A 15,201-nucleotide genomic window follows, 5' to 3' on the forward strand; every position below is an offset into this window, starting at 1 on the left:
TATACAGTGGCTTAAAGCAATTTTCACAGCAAAGCGTCTCTTTAAGAAAGGAGGACCTTGCTCATCTTGATAATTCCTTTCTGAGCCTCGTCACTCTATTTTTATGATTTAACGCAGTTCTCTAATCTCTTGACATTCCTACTGGATTTATAATATTTTTCCCCCACTTTCAATTGTACAAGGGGGACTTGTGTAACGTACTTTCCCCTGTGAGCATTGGTAACAGGTTTTGTCAAAATACTATGATTTCTATCAAACCATTTTACTACTCATTTTCCTCTCTATATAGTATAAACACATATAATTACACTTAGTACAAACACACACAAAAAAACTGAATGCTATGTTTTCTGGTCTCAAATAAGGTTGGAAATACAATTCAAGGAAAAAATGTCAATAGCTCAAAGCTTTTTTTTAAACATCATTTAATTTTTCTCTCAAATATCCTTTTACCAATCCTTTGATTAAAAATGAATGAGCTACCCTTTTGTATTTTTTAATACTCAGTCATTTTTTCGCATTGACTACTGTCTGTTCTTTGGCTTGGCTTCCAGCCCAGCTTGGTCCATTTGTACGGCACTGAGTCATACACCTCCAGACCTTAGACTGTCAGCAGGAGCGCATTCCTAGCAGGGAGTGAGGGGGCTTTCGTGGGGACTTTGGATATTTCTATAGAGTTGTACATCAGGCGTGGGCAGTACTGAGGCCATGCTGTTTCACTTGGCTCCAACTAGATAGCCGATCAATATTCTGTCCCTGAACCGGCTAGCTTGTTCAGTCCAAGCAGCTTTTCAAAGATGTCCAGAACACTCTGGTCCTTATTCATCTTCTGCTTGTCCTTTGCAGTGGCACAAAATGTGTTTGGTGAAATTTTTTAACAACTCAAGACTCCCCACTTTCATTGCTTACACTATGCTTTGTGTGTGGTTAGAGTTTGATATTGACTCCTTTTCCCCCCGACTACAACGTGCTTGGAAATTGGAAATAGGTTAGGAGGTCTTATCTCAATAGGATTAGTGAAAAGTATATACAAAAATAAACATCAGTCGACACATGTAGGCTTTTATCTTGTTTGATTTTATGTAGATCATTTGGCTTATTAGCTGAACCTTGATATATCGTTATTCTTTTAAGTGTATAATAAATAATTCAGCACTGTATATTGTTGATAAATAAAGCATCTGTCTTATTTTGCTTTATTTCTGCCTTAGGTTCAGCCGGATAAGGTGGCCCGAGCATTTTATTCAAGATACCTTGGAGGTCTTTCTGCCAATGGCGTTGTTCCAGGCATTTCCCATTAGACCTATGGCTCGGGGTCAATTTAGGGCATGCTGTTGAGATTTTTTTTCTTCCTGGCTGCCCTCGGAGGATAGTTGGACCTCTTTGGAAGCGTTGGAAAAAGTGGCGGTGGTTATTGGAAGTCTGCTCTACGATGCTTCAGCTACTAAGGTAAGCAGCTGGATACATTGATAAGTTTACTGTATGTGTATCACTAGTATGTATGCCAGGGGTTTCCACACTATTTCACAAAGGCCTCTGCAGGTTTTTGTTCCAACTCATCTAGCATGGACAGTTAAACCAATCAGGTTTCTGCCACGATGTATACCATCATTGTCGTATTGTCAGATTACTGTATTTTATGAAGTTGTGCTGAGTTCAATGCTCTATAAGGTTCCAACCTGTTTCTCAGAAAGGTTATCTGAATTGATTTTGATAGTTGGAAGTGGGAAATTTCCAGACTTTTCTGTATAGTATGATAACTTTCATAACGATAGCGTCAAAGCTTGACAAACATATTTTTGTGCATCTAACTGTTCTGTGGAATGAACAAAAAAGGTCACAGATCGCTGCTGGAAAAAGAACCGTGGCCCTTTCACAACCCTGTCAGTGTTTGACGGCCTTTAATGATCAAGGTGACATATAGGGGAGCATCTGGCATATGACGAGGCGGTCAGTATCTCATTCCCTGACAGATTACAGTGTTGGACAAGCTGCCACTCGCAGCGGCGTGGCCGTGATGGCTCTGATAATTGAAGTGCTCGAAGGTGGATGTGTCTGACGGATGAAGCCTGGCTAGCATTCGGATCAATAGTGTAATCGTGAGCTCCATGTGGCGAACCTTAAATGGGTCAGGAGGACTGGGCCCAATCCGCATCAGTCCATAAAAGGTCAAAGGACTTATTGTTTCCACGTTGTCTTTTTTTAATTAAATCTATTTTTCACTCACAGAAATGTGTCAGAGTAAACACCTTGCTGTACAAGTTGTTGCAAGATGAAGAGAAAAATCAATTTCATGACAGATTATTTGGCATTCGTGGGGTAGTTTAGGGTTTTTGGCTTCTACTTTTATGGCTTTGTTAGACGCTACCAATCCTGCCACAGCAACATAACCGGCGATATAAATATATGTATATGTGCGTGTATATATAGACATACATAGACATAGACATATATAGACATATATAGACATATATAGACATATATAGACATATATAGACATATATAGACATATATAGACATATATAGACATATATAGACATATATAGACATATATAGACATATATAGACATATATAGACATTTATAGACATAAATAGACATATATAGACATATATAGACATATATAGACATATATAGACATATATAGACATATATAGACATGTATATATAAATCAATCAATCAATCAATCATGGGCTCTGGCCTACTAATGGGACATTTCTATGTTCTCCCTGTGGCTGCATGGGTTTTTCTAAGGGTCCACAGGGGGCCAAAAGGTAACTTAAAGTGAAAAAGATCGTGACTGGGAGCAGATTCAAACAAACTTATTCTTACACATATGCTTGAGGCATATTTTTGATGTTGTATGAAGGTGTTTTATGAGTTTAAATGTGTATAATCGACAATTGGAATTTAGTGGGGTGGAAAGGCTAATGATATTCCGTTACCAAAATATCAGAGTCAACAAACTTGCTTATGATGTACGTAGTATGTTCAAGGGATCTTGAAGAATTGTGATGATCGACTACATATTTGCCCCACTCAAATGTAATAAATAGACTTCTTAAATAGAGACTATGTTGAATTGCTCCAGCACCCCAAGATCCTGACAAGGCTAAGCATTTTTTTATCATCATACTATATGAACTGTTGAACACTGTAAGAGGAAATATACATCCCTTCAAAAGCATAAACCCCTTTCTCCTGATGACAATTCCAAACTTATGATATTCAAGACTATATTGTCACACAACACAAGAATCCGCACTCCATTACAAGCACACTTACAACCCAGAACTCTGTCACAACCCCCCCAGTGTAAGTAAAGAGCATATTTGAAAGGAAGGGCAGAGGGTTTACCCAAAAATCAAACCCATCAAAACAACCCAGTATGGGAAGCAGCAAATAATAAAGGCATGGTGTGTTCAAGTGTTTCAACCGTGTAGCATGTACCTGATGTAGCGTGATGATAAGGAGTGACAAGGTCAGATGAAGATAAATGCCAGACTCTGGAGGCCTTGAGTGCTTGCGAAAAGTTAGCAAGAACAACTCAAAAGAGGGCAGCCATTTAAAAGTAGCCACAATAGATGGATAGAACTTCTAAAGTCAGGAATGTAGAAGCAATCCAGAGAGAGGCTACCAAGCTAAAAGCAGACATGGAGTGTTAAAAAAAAGTGTAAAAGAGAAATAGCCAATTAGCAGGAAGCCAGCAGGTGTGCTTTTCCTCTGGATCTCCCCTCCTTCCTCTCACACCATCCCCTCTATGGTGTGTGTTTGTGTGCACATTGAAAGTGCAGGAAGTTGTCATAGCAACCGCCTGGCACACTCTGTCTCCAGGGAAACGGAAATGTCACAGCTTAAGAGGTCTCGTGGAAAAGCGAGTGAGAGAGAAAAGGCAGGTGAGTGCAGAGAAAAGCAAGTATGCCTCCCCATCTTTGTCGCCATTGACTTTCTGTACTATCAATTCATCATCATCATCAACATCGTCACCCCCCCCCCCCCAACCCCATCCATAAACATACACTCACTCACCCTTAACTTATTTACAGCCTGAAGAAATGACTGTGTAGACAGGAGCTAATAAAGGAATCCTCCCTTTTAGTAAGTAAGCAAAGGCCGAACTACTTCTTTTAACTTGACCAAATATTTACCGTCAAACAATGCCGCAGTGCCCGAGGGGTGTGGCGAGGGGAAAATTCGAGCCGGGGGGCCGCGTCGGCAGAGTGTGGCGAGGTTTTAATGCCAGGGCTACGGGCTCACCCCGCAAATCACACATTAGCCCGAGACGACTCGCTGAAAGCCCATTAACCTCAATGGTCGCTGATTGTTTCGCTATTAACACAGCCGGACTCTTCTCCTTCAGGGCTGCGACTCGCTTGCATAGGTGCTTAAGCGCCCTTCAAGGGCTTGGCTTAATCAGGGTAAACAACTGTTGTCACTTTGCTTGATTCATGCCACCCTTTGCAGCCACGCCTAAATGTCCCCCTCCCATGTCTATTTAAATACATTTACTAATCATGCCCATCTGGTGTAATTAACCTTTTGCGTGTTGCCTGTTGTGCATCAACAAAAAAGGTGATAACTGTGTTAGAAAGTCATAAACAAAATGGAAAGGTGAGTGTTGAGCAAACTACAAGGCATACTAGACAGCCAATGGGACTACATTTCAGTAAGTTGTTTTCTTCCTTGTTTAAAATGAGTGAAGAACTGATGAACATATTTAATGGTGGAGGGGTTCTTGTGTAAGATGTCGGTATGGGTTGCATGGGTTCGATTCCCAGTCGGCGGAGGGGTGGTTGAGTTTGAATGGTTGTCTTTCTCTATAAGTGACCCACAACTTAGGGTGTAGACCAGGGGTGGGCAAACTTTTCGGCCCGGGGACAACAGTGACTTTTTCAAAATTTGACAGATGGGCTGGGTCAGCACCAGATACGATACATATAAAAAAGTGCATCCGTTAACAGTACACATGAAACATGAACAGAAAAAAAGGACTTAAGTATTAACATACCCATCACTCATCATTAAGGTAAAAAGTATATAGTACATAGTAAAGTAAAATGGAATGTATTAAGAAATATTAAAATGTAATTTAAAAAAAGATAGAGGGGCTGTAAAAAACAGATGGCAGATGGCATAGGCCATAGCACCCTCACTAGGATAAGAATTGTTTAAAGTATTGAATAATTAATTTATAGAAGGTTGCAAGGTAGAGAAATGGCCCAAAAAAGTACTTGAGTAATAATTAATTAATAAGTAGCAATAATTGTCCAATTGATGAATTTATAACCAAAATTGCTCATTTAAAAAAAAAAATATTAATGTAGAAAATACTTGACAGAAACATTTTGAAATGCAATTGAATACAACAATTCCAACCATTTTTTTATAAGTGAACGTAAAGTTATTGATTAAAAAGAAAAAAAACTCAAGAAATTAAAAATAAAATAATGAGGGGAAATGAATTTAGTTACTTGATGGAACATGTGACTTTAACAAGAAATGTAGATTTTGGCATTAAATCAATAGAAATAGATTTTTGGAAAAGCTATATGAGGAAGCAAAATAATGTGAAGAATATAAAAACTGAAATTAAAAAAAGAAAAAGCAACAAGTTATTCACCATAAAAAAAAATGGGGAATTCTCTGTGGGATAAAAAGCATGTTTTTGTGCTTTATACAACACATCTGGTTTTGGTCATTCAGTAAACTAGCAAATAATAAGCCGCAATATTTTTTACCCTGATTATGATGTTTAGTATAAGCTTGAGTCGTCTAACGGGTAAGTGCATGGACCCGGCGTTTTCCCTGAAAAGAGCTAAATGGAGCATTTCTCTAGCCGGCTGCCGCCAGTCTGACAGCGTCGCCTGGCCATGCCTAATTTATTTCCTCTTTTGTCGTTGTTGTCTCCGTCCTCCGCTTGATTAAACCAACCTCACGCTGCCGTGCTCAACAAATAGCCTAATTGAGTACGACCTTGGCAAAATGATATATCAGCCCGATTCTCCGAAAACACCACCTGCGCCAGACGCCCGTCGCCCGTTGCTCGGCGGGGGCCGCCAAAACACAAACAAGAGGATTGGACTCCTCAGCCAAAGTAATTTCTTGCTCGACCTTTCCCACAAATCACCCCGATGACACGGGTCTGGATGGATCACCGGAATGGGACGCATTTGTATCACTTACACCTTTCATCAGACACGAGCGGATACTCATCTATTATTCCTTCTTCCATTTGCAACTTGCAGTTCGCATACTGAGGGCAAAAAATGCCATCGACCAAACGTACCTATCTTCCGTATGGCCAAAGGAAATGCAGAAGGCTTAGGAATGTTGGAATTTTTGATGGGATGTTGGTAGACTATAGGAAATGGGGCTCTATTGGGTGATTGGGTTTTGGTTTTGGAGAACAGTTATCTAAAGCAGTTTGGTTGACCATAGAGCTATTGTTGAGCTTTCATGTGTTTTTCCTGTCCCTGTTTTGGCCCTTTTGCCCTAAAAATAACAGAGGAAAACTTCTTATCGGTCAGGTAAAGTAAATCTGGTGTGTATATAGTTTTTAGTATTTTTTAAAAGAGATTCCACCCTTCAATGAACAATTTAATTTCTTTATTGGTGCAGATTCTCGCGTGATTATTTTAAAAAGGGCAATAAGCAGTTTTACTTATAAGTCTGTAATATAATACATTATAACTCGGTGGTTACAAGAAAAATAAGAAGATATTTTAAGTTTTGTAAGACCTGCTTTAGTTGAACAGAGTGATCCGGATCATTTAGACAGGTGTGAACGATTTTTTTTTTAAACTGGAATAATGAATACATTTTTTTAAAGTATTTTCATAGTCTATTTTTCTTTTGTCTCAATAAAAAAAATACCTCCAAAGTAGATTATTGGTTTTCATAAAAAGGCACCCAATTCCGTCGCCATAATTTCTGGACTTCTAGCATCTGATCAGGTCTTCTTTGGGCAAATCTTCTCGTTAAAGTTAATCCTTGCATGTGCACAAATCAATACACAATGGCTGACAGGCAGGGCTCAATGCTACTTTGGAAAACCTGATTTCACTTCACCATCATGCTGCACAATACACATATTTTATTTCATTCCCTACACTTTTTCGGGTTTAGACTCCATCTCGAAAACTACAGAAAAGCAAAAAGTTCAATATTATAGAGCCAACTGTTGCTTTGGCTATAGAGCAACTGCCTTTGTGACCGTAGAATTGAGGAATTGATTATACTACTACTATAGCTACTGTTTTGGTTGCTTTCTGCATATGGATGCTTGCTCTGGGCTGGCTGCACACCTAATGATACTAAGGTTTTTTTGCACATGTATAATAAGTTCACCGCTGCCCTCTATTCACTTTTTTTGTTTGGCTCAGACTGCCTGCCTCCCTCGATGTCACTGAGCAATGTGTCTGCCCACAGCTGGTGTATATGACACTTGTGCTCCTCAAGAGGAATGTGTATCCTACAGGTAAACACCTGGAGGCTGAAAAATCACTCTCCAAAAGTGGAAATTGAGCAGGGTGGGGGTGCTTGTAGCTAGGGACTGTTGACAAAGTGATCTGGCTGCCGAGAAGCAGGTTCTTTGTCCTGCTAGAGGCACGGTTGTGATAAGATGCACGAGTTTCGTCAAATTCAAAACGGGTCTCAAAAGTTAGGAATCGAAATGGTGGAATGATAACCAGTTGATTAAAACTCTTTTGTTTTGTTGTTTTCTCTTTTAGTTTTTGGAATATAAACTACATAAAGCATGCACCCAATTTTTGAGAGTGGTTCTGATACATGGTGAACTGGTTTTGGGATTATAAATTTGGGGCGATACTTTCTAACCCTTTAGAGTATAAAAGAGTCATGTATAAAACTCTGAAACTACATTTTCAGTTTTTTAAGCCCCCCCATGATTATTTTCTCAAAGAACATTATCAAAACAAGTACTTATAAAAAAATGATAAGTCTGTCCTTGTCGCATGGTTGTACAAATCCCCCGACTAAATAATCAACAACTAACTGCAGCAAAACCTGTTTTTTATTCATTTCTCTACAGTATCACCTGAAATTAAGATAAACTTTTCAGTCAGCTTCAAATCCTTCTCAAAGTAGTCCTAGGAATAAATAAAAAAATAAGTAGAACGGGAAAAAAACACTTTCCATTGAACTTTTATTGTTAAAATTGAGCATAAAAGGGCATGCACAAAATAGGAATGGAGATAAGAATTCAGGATGCCATTTTTAATAATCTGAGCCCTTTTAGGTCAGAACACTGGTGGGCTTTTTTTACTGCGAAGGATGCAAGAATTGCTTCAGAGAGAAAAAAATTACAAGAAAAACGAGGTCTATCTTATATCTTGGGAACACTAGCCACCACGCATACAATATCAGAAAAAATAACTCATCCTTTCATGTCCACAATGGCAAGTAAGCCCGCACTGAGATGACCTCTAATAAAGACAAAAAGGGTTTACGGAAGCTTTTGGTCAGCAACAAATACATTTTGAGTGTCCCTCACAGTCTGGCCTGGAGGTCAGATGAGGACGTGTTGATAAAAGTGGGTCATACTTGCAGTAAGACCACCTGTCAGGGTGGCAAAAAGTCTACTACAGCAAAAGATGAAAGGCCTAATACAGTTATCATATTTTTTATTTTTTTTTACAATGACCTTTAAACAGAATTAAGTCATACTGGGAGTAGGCGATAACCGGATGAAGACGTGAAGTGTTTAGTGTGCTACAGTCATGGTGTTGTCAGAGATCTGGGTTGGGGTGTAAGGCTATGCCCCCTCTTTTTTTCTTCCTGTCGATTTGCCCCTTAAATAATTTCATCACATTTTATCGTTATATTGGTTGGTAAAAAGCGGAATACAGAGTAGTAATGTGTCAAAGAAACACGGGGTTACCAATGGCCCCTTTGGGTAATTAGGAAAAAGAGCATGTCATGGTTTCCCTCCACTGATGAGACACCAGGTACTGTATTCCTTGACAATATTGTGATACTGACCTGGATGACACTGAATTGTACAAAACCCAGAGTGAGGATTGCATGAAAATGAAGAGCTGAATAACTGTTACTTGTCTGATTAATAAAATAGAGTGAGGCTATGTAACGTAGTTAGTTTACCAGGAAAGTTATTAATTGATTATTCCGCTTGGATGCAATTCCAACTGATAGGTACATCTTGGACTAGTTGTAGAGCAAAATAAACCCAAAACTTCAAATTGGAAAATGAAGGAACAACATTTCAAAGAGATGAAGATGAAGATGGCTCTACTGGATTTAAGATCTATAAAATACCATGACAACCCTCACTCCCTAGCTCATATACTTTTTCATTACCTTTAATCCGTTTATTTCATCACCAAGCAGCCCACATCAGTCACATCCAAAGCGATACAACTTCATCACCACTGGACCCTAATCATATATCCATTTCACCATTTCATGATTTACATACGGCCAATATCTCTAGACATCATTTAAAAAAAACATAATCTGGATCATATCTCTCCTCTGATGTTTGCAAATTCAATTATTCCTTTATCAAATTGGATTTCACTCTTATTGTTATTTTCAGGCTTGCCTGGCCATCAGATGATGAAACTGGCGCTGTTTAATTCCAACGGCGTTGATAAATGTGTTTGGTGTCATGACAATCATCGTAGGCGCTCCAAAGGGCGGTCATAGCGCTCGTGCAGCGGGGGGACTTGTTTTTTTCTTTGTTAATCTTATAACATCCAAGCTTCAAGGTGAAAAGAATACATTTGCACACAAGGAAACATGTAGGACAAAAGTAATGTAGAGACCAAAAGTATACGTCACCACAGGGAGGCTAGGTAACAGCGCGACATGGACAGGATTGCTTGTGTTTACAGTTTAAAGACGCAGTGAGACTATAGCTTTTCCACAGGGAGCGTAATTAGCAGTCAAGCATCAAATTGCTAAAAAAAAAAACAAGAACAAAAGTATCCCACGTGTGTCTTTCAAGTTTCTGATCTTGATCTCGTTACATAGAATTTTGCTTGTCTATGACATGAAAACAAAGTGGTTAGAAGAGAAAAAATTCTTCCAGTTGAATGAAGTGGTTCATCACAAGTATTTTGAAACAAACTGTGGAAATCTCTTGAGTTCTTGTGTCCACTCTGAATGACACAGTTAAAGGCCTCAAGGGAGGTACGATTCACTCAGCAGGGGAGGGAAGAAAAGTAGTGTCTTCATTGCTTATTCTTATCTTTGGTACTTCTGTAGCCATCTTGGAATCAGATAAAGAGAAGTGGTACAGAGTAAATGAAAATGATACTTATGGTATCAATCTAGAAAGCTTTTAAGAGATTTTTTGTTTGTTTTTGAAGATGAAAGCACCACAACTACAGACAGTTGAAAATTTGTTACGTTAATAAAATGAGAATAATTGGATCTCCAAGTCAACAATTCATTGTGCAGATCTACCAGGGCCAAATGCATGAAATCTGCCTGGTAGGCAGTGTACCCTCTAAGCTGCGCACTACTCTCGTCTTCTCTGCGCAGCAGCAATCATATGGCGCGCAGTAAATAAAATCCAAACTTTTTTTTTTAAACCTTTTCCCCATCATGCCTTCGTTTACGCAGCAGCCAGTGGCAGTAGCTCTGTCCACTCTTGTTTTTCGTGTTTTACAGCATGTTTTACATGAAAAATTAGATGAAACATTGACATACACCTGCTTATGGCAGGTGTGATACTGGTGTGCCCACAGCGAGCAATGATGATGTCGCTCACACTGGTATTCGGTGCGCTTAGGGACGTTGTCTTTCTGCCCACACAAACGAAAAATTAGAGGGAACATTGCTGGTAGGTCAGTTTGTGATTCACTATACAAGGTGTTCCACAGCCTTCAACCATGTAAACCGGTTTCTTCTCCCATTGGGTAGTTGATAAGCTGTCCCAAGCAGATCAAAGATCTGTTGCCGAGAGGGAAATTAGCCTACTGCAGTCCATGCAGTCATGGTTAACTACACACTACATTACAAAAAAAAGTGCAATTCCACACCAAGGGATGGAACAGCTTTAAAACAAAACAAGAGGAAAAAAAGTGTTTCAATATCGTTACCCATTTGTGTATTTGAAAAAACAACTCAATGGAATCGCATTCGAAATGAATCTCTCAACCGAGACGTGAACATGTGCCGTGGCAGTGAAACTAACAGGCGTCTGCCGCAGAATGGATGCGCGGATCGAACAGTGGTCCCAAGGTAGCTATTTGCGGAGCAGCTGCAGCACAAAAAAACTTTCCTTGAGAGTACAGTTTTCTATTAGGACGCATCTCTTGTTCGCCAAGCTGCAGCTTTTGTACTAAACGTGCACCAACATGGGCGCTTCAATACCGATCTCTTTGCATATTCACTGACAAGAATAAATTAGCCACTATAGCGCATCAACGAGTGCCAAACAGAGAGTAAACATCGATCAACGGCTCGCTGGCAGCTTGCGCTATCTCCCGAGACTTAGCTCTTTATGGTATAGGCACATTAGCCTATGCGTGTCCTTGGTGGGAAAGTGGTTAGGGGGCAGTGACTGGGGTTTATGCCGTATGTTGTGCGTATGCCACTAGGCCTCCCCCATCCATAAACAAAGAGGAGGCACCCGCAAGTCATCCGCCAACTTTATTTACATTCATACTGGAAATATGAAAACATATTCAAGTGCCTTTCCTCATACGAAAACAAATCATATTCATGACAATATTTTACATTCCTCTTCTTCCCTCCTGAGCCACACATGAGAGATGGGGAGCTGGCCTAGAATTAATGACATTCCATCGGCACTAATGTTTTCCCCGTTTCATTAACTGGTATATCTTTAATTTCCAATAAACACAGCAATTAGGGGGAGGCGTCCGCCGAGACGGGGCTTTGGCAGGCTGCTCTGCCACGGTAACAGCTGTAACCAAATCGGCACTGAGGTAACAGTAGTCGAGCAGAACTCTCAGCCTAACTGAATCCCGGCTCGCCGTAGGGAACGGTGCAATTCAATTATATGAAAATGAAGCCCAACGTTTGTATCAGGCTTGGAGAACAATAAGAGCGAGGAAACAAAAGACATCCTCAGAAAAAGACACCTAGAAGCATGGCATGTTCGCAAATGGCAAAATATGTACAAAGTAGAGAAATGAAAATTTTGATTAAAAAAAAACAACAGAATGTTGTTTTTTTGTTGAATATGATACTCGGCCAGGATTCATTATACTTAAAATGCATTTTATATTATTTGGGAAGGACTAAACATATGTAGACTTGTTTTATAATGCGTGAGGCTTGCTTGAGGCTATTTTTTTTTTAATACACGGCTTAAAATTTGCAGGCATATCTAATTATGTACTATTCTTGGCTAAATATTAAGAAAAAAACAACTCAAACGGGCAGTTTTTCTTAAACATAAAAAGAAGCATTTGATAGGAATCTTCAATTTCCACTTTTATAACGAGTGCTTTAAAAAAAGCTGAAGAATGTGGTGGTGCAAACATTTCATGAACCTCCCATTTTTCATATATTTTTTTTAAATCACCCCTCGGGAATTACACTCATGTTCTGTGTGAGGAAAAAGGGCAGGAGGACGGATTAAACCCCCACATTACAGTCAAAGGACGAGTGAGACTCATGTACTGAGAGGCAATTCACCATCCTGACCTTTCTATCTTTACAATGTTCAGGTTTTACCACAAACGCATGCACTCACACACAACTTACTTTTGAGTCGTTTCCATTGTAAGTACAGTAATCATGTGCAGATTTTTTTTTCTTTTGTGCCTCTCGGTGTAAGTTGATGAGCAGATAAAATAGAGCGCTGGATGATGATCGTGATGTTCATGATAGAGAAAAAGAGAGGAGAATTATTTCCCAAGTGGAATATAAACCGTTAACCATTTTACAGAGAGATGACAATGAAATGTAGATGACATGTTGGCTTTGATTGCATGCTCTATGAAAACCCTTTGAATGATACTGACAGAATAGAAATATAATTAAAGATTGAAATAAAATGTTTAACTTCAAATTTGTTTGCATTTCAAAAGAATTCCATCAAAGAGATATTAAATACTCGTGTGGGTTTATTCCGGATACTTCGATTTCCTTCCACAAACCAAAATAATGGATGCTAGGCTGATTGGACAGTCTTTATCGCCACTCAGTATAAGTCTGAGCATGAATGGTTGTCTGCCTCCTGCTCTATGATTGGTTGACAGTCAATTCAGGGTGTCTGTAGTTAGCTGGAATAGGTTCTAGCATCCCCTGCGACCCTTGTGAGGATAAGCAAAACGGATAATGAATGAATGAGTTCCCTAAAGGACTCCAAATGACACTGATTACATAAAAAATCTCCATGCAGCAACTAATAATTTAAAGTTAGCTGTGGTTCTTGACAGAATCTGTACGGCAAAATCCATGATTGCCACCATAACTTCATTTTAAATTTGTAGTTAGCTCCTTTGTACATCATTAAAACAGCAACCTTTACTTTTTAAGACTCTTACATTCTTAAATAATGTGTATTCTTGCAAATGTGTAAGTTTTCCAGAGTTCCTGGACTTAACATAGGTCCTGCGCAAGCCTTTTCTTTAGTACACCAGATTATAACTTTAGAAAGGGCATAACTCAATGGTGGGCCCTCAGTATCCAGCGTCCTCCCTGCCGACTTCTCTCTATGGGATTGATCCCTATTATGGGGAGTTCTGCAGTCCCAGCATGTGGGATTCATAATGCTAAGCATCTCCATACCCCAGTCGAAGCCTGATTTGGACTTCACTCAAGAGAGCTAGCGATGAATTTCAAAATTTTTATCGTCTAAAGACTGTCTGAACTTCCTTAGTTAGACTAAAGCAGTAGAGAAAGAAGCACAACACCCAGAAAGAAGCAATCTGCGCCTCATCGCCCTCCCACCATAGTTGATCTTTAGATGAACATATGGCCGGAGGGTCGGGAAAGCGCCACGTCTCGGCAGGCTGGATTAAGCATGGCCTAACAGGCTGCGAGGGAGCGGTGACGAACACATGATGTACCCATGCAGGAAGGCGAAAGCGCAGATGCTGCAGCAAGCAGGGAGGCTAAGTCCTCGTTAAGGATATGCTTCACCGAAGAAACACCGCTGTGAAGCGTGACTCTGCTTCAGATGAGTAGGAATGGATTATGACTCCTGAGCTTCATTTTCACTGTGGTCACTTCCTCTTTAGGCATAAAGCAACTGTGCTAGAGAACATTGCCAAGCCTTGATCTATCGTCCCTAGATTGGTCATCGTTCAATCACGGCTAGGAGCAATAGCTTACACCATATACTCTATCTATTTTGGCTGAGATTGGAGGGCAATGAAATGCTTTAATTTGGAAAACTGAAATGGAAACACGTGCCTTAACGAAGTAAGGCAGAAATTCTAACTACTGGTCAGCCGTGTAGCATTGAACAACCCTCAAAAATCTACCGAGAAGGTGAGCGAGTACCTGAAGGAATTCTGCTGAATTGAATGTGATGCGGAAAGCTCCCATGTGGCGTCATTACCTCTGCCAGAAGTAGTTAGCCTTACTAAGTGTTGTTCAATGTTGATTAAGAGACCAAGGGGGAGGCAAGGTTTCAGGTTGGTCAAGGGAACCACTCACAACCAAAGAACCATATTTTAAAGTCTTTCTCCCGCTATGCTTTGCAATTCCTTGCAATTAGCCAGTGGTCGTAAATCTTCTTCCAGAATGCATTTCCATAGTGGAATTTATATTCAGACAACACGTTAGATTTGGGATTGGCTTGTCTCCCTGACGGTATGAATGTTTATTCGTCTATGTGCCTTAGTTTGTACCATGTCCAGCATATACCGTTCTTCAAATGAGGAAAATCATAAATATGAATAGGTAAGGTAGGGAGTTCAAACTCAGGCTCGCGGACCAACCTCAGTCTCATGAAATACAACAAGCTTAAATTGCACTTCCCAACTTTACAGTAGACGGAGCTAGTTTCCATATTTTCGTGACTATAAGGCGCACTGCATTATAAGGCGCTCCCTCAATGAATGACACATTTTAATTTTTAATCCATATTTAAAGCACACTGGATTATAAGGCGCCCTGTCTATTTTGGAGTAAATGTAATGCTTTTAAGAGTGCCTTTTAGTCATGGAAATACGGTACTTGAACATCTCTCTTAGCACAGTGGTCTGACAACATATTGAAACAGAGAATACTGTA

General features: G+C 39.7%; 1 protein-coding gene and 1 long non-coding RNA gene across 7 annotated transcripts in view; one reads left to right on the forward strand and one right to left on the reverse strand.

Moving 5' to 3' along the window:
• LOC144194558 (uncharacterized) overlaps positions 1-15,201 on the forward strand; it is a 195,993-nt gene that overhangs the window by 132,918 nt on the left and 47,874 nt on the right. The window contains exon 3 of the long non-coding RNA XR_013325914.1: positions 1,212-1,449. This is a non-coding gene — a long non-coding RNA (uncharacterized LOC144194558). The remainder of the gene's footprint in view (positions 1-1,211; positions 1,450-15,201) is intronic.
• celf6 (CUGBP Elav-like family member 6) overlaps positions 1-15,201 on the reverse strand; it is a 132,271-nt gene that overhangs the window by 78,923 nt on the left and 38,147 nt on the right. The gene's annotated exons all lie outside the window — the stretch shown is intronic.

The sequence above is a fragment of the Stigmatopora nigra genome, chromosome 3 (assembly GCF_051989575.1).
Source record: "Stigmatopora nigra isolate UIUO_SnigA chromosome 3, RoL_Snig_1.1, whole genome shotgun sequence".
NCBI classification, from domain to species: Eukaryota; Metazoa; Chordata; class Actinopteri; order Syngnathiformes; family Syngnathidae; genus Stigmatopora; species Stigmatopora nigra.